Source organism: Leguminivora glycinivorella, chromosome 5 (assembly GCF_023078275.1).
Source record: "Leguminivora glycinivorella isolate SPB_JAAS2020 chromosome 5, LegGlyc_1.1, whole genome shotgun sequence".
In the NCBI taxonomy this organism is placed as follows: domain Eukaryota; kingdom Metazoa; phylum Arthropoda; class Insecta; order Lepidoptera; family Tortricidae; genus Leguminivora; species Leguminivora glycinivorella.
Window position 1 is genome coordinate 6,271,746 of NC_062975.1, and position 2,235 is coordinate 6,273,980.

The window sequence follows — 2,235 nt, forward strand, 5'->3', positions numbered from 1 at the left end:
TATTGTCATCCTGTTGTCAATGTCTGAGCGAGGACTAATAGAGAGGCGAGTTGCAAGCGAGGCACGTTAGACTTTCAGTGCCTAGTTACTTAAAATAAACATTTGTGTCGCTTAACTTCAAAGGGCCTTATCACACTTGCGATTTACAAGCGAGGCGAGAGCGAAGCGAGCGCGCAGCGAGTTCGTCGCGAGCCCGTAACTAATTCGCAGCGAGTGCGTCGCGAATTCGCCGCGAGCGCGTAACGAATACGCTGCGTATTCGCTGAAAGTGATCTGCGTCTTAGACAGTCACTTACATAATGGATTCCGACGACGAAACACTTCTGTTAGCTTTATTGCTTCGAAGAAGTAAAAAACGAAAACTAAAGCAGAAACGGCGTGTTTGGGAGGATCCATTTTTAAGTAATCGACTGCAAGAGAGCGACTATTATGTGCTGTTTTGTGAACGAATCAAAAAATTTTTAAATTTTATAAATGCCTCGATATCGATTCCAACAGTGTTTGATTGTTCCGCCATTATTGTTACTGTCCGCTCACACTCGTAGATAATAAACTACTACAAATGATAGGATTAAACTAAAGTGGGTAGAAATGAATTTTGCTGACGAAGGTACAGCATATCTAGACGCGGCGAACTCGCTACGAAATCGTTGCGCGCTCGCGGCGAAGTCGCGACGCACTCGCTGCGAATTGGTAACGGGCTCGCGACGAACTCGCTGCGCGCTCGCTTCGCTTTCGCCTCGCTTGTAAATCGCAAGTGTGATAAGGCCCAAACTTGGATAAATCCATTCTGCTAGAAGGTTGATTCTTCTTCAGATTATATATATCTATTTTTATACATAATCAACCTTAAAGCAGAATGGATTTACCAGAGTTTGAGGTTAAGGCACTGGTCCCACCGCGAGCTAGTAAGCTATGAGCTATCGGCTATAAAAACGAACAAAAGATAAGCACCCCCGTGCAAATAAAAGAAACACGGCGATTTTAATAGCTCACCGCTGGGCGAGTAACTATAAACATCGCCGTGTCTCTTTTATTTGCACGGGAGTGATTATCTTTTGTTCGTTTTTATAGCTCATAGCTTACTAGCTCGCGGTGGGACCGGTGCCTAAGCGACACATTTCATCGTGCTGATAAAGTAGTACGTGTTATTCCCAAAGTAACAAGTATAGCCATAATTAGTAGGCATAAGACGTGACGAGGTGGCCGAGAGGTTAAGGCGTTGGACTGCTAATCCAATGTGCTCTGCACGCGTGGGTTCGAATCCCATCCTCGTCGATTTTTTTTTCATCGTAGTTTTAAATGTATCAACAGTTTTCATGATCGCATATTTTTCATTAAGTATAAAACACTAGCTTTTACCCGCGGCTTCGCCCGCGTAATAAAAGTATTCTTATTGAAACGTTTACAAAAAATAAGATTTTCATTTGGATCCGTAGGTTTCTTTGTAGGTACATCTGTCCGCGATTATTTCGATTAAGGTAAAGCGGGGCAATTCTCGACTGGAGGGCCATTATAACTGATCTATTTGCTGTACGGTCCGGTTTTGGCTGACTGTACCTTACACATATTAATATTGTTTTAAAAGAAATTCTTGCAATGATTGTAGAATTGTTACACAGCGACCACAGCGTAGGTGCGAATATGTATGTATTTTACCTATATAAATATTTATACTGGGGAAACTTCATACAACCCACATAGCCAGTATCTCGACGCTATGGTCGGTAGGGTAAAAAGTACTTCCTTGCATTATCGCTTACAATTTTTTCCATTTTGCTTATACTTATTGCAAACGTAAACATATAAAAGGCAAGCAAACAACGATCTTCTTACAGCACATTGAATGTAATAGTTTACGGATGCAGGATACTCGCCGATGCCTACTTACTAATACCTTCCCACTGGGCCACCTGCATTTTACACTGCCTAAATATCGATTGCCGACCGACTATTCCGACCCCAATCCCTATTCTTATCCCCGTCCCTATCTCTATCTTTGTCCCCGTCCCCGTTCCGTCCCTGTCCCCGTCCCTCCCCTATCCCTATCCCCGTCCCCGTCCCCTATTTTTATCCCTATTTCTATCCCTATCCCGATCCCGATCCCGATCCCTATCCCCACCCCTACCCCTACCCCTACCCCTACCCCTACCCCTATCCTTATCCCAATCCCAATCCCTATCCCTATCCATATCCCTATCCCTATCCCTATCCCTATCCCTATCCATATCCCTA

At 43.9% G+C, this 2,235-nt stretch overlaps 1 non-coding gene across 1 annotated transcript; it reads left to right on the forward strand.

Moving 5' to 3' along the window:
* Positions 1–1,196: 1,196 nt before the first annotated feature.
* Trnas-gcu lies at positions 1,197–1,278 on the forward strand. Its single transcript has one exon. It is a non-coding gene; the product is annotated as a tRNA-Ser (tRNA).
* The last annotated feature ends 957 nt before the right edge of the window (positions 1,279–2,235 follow it).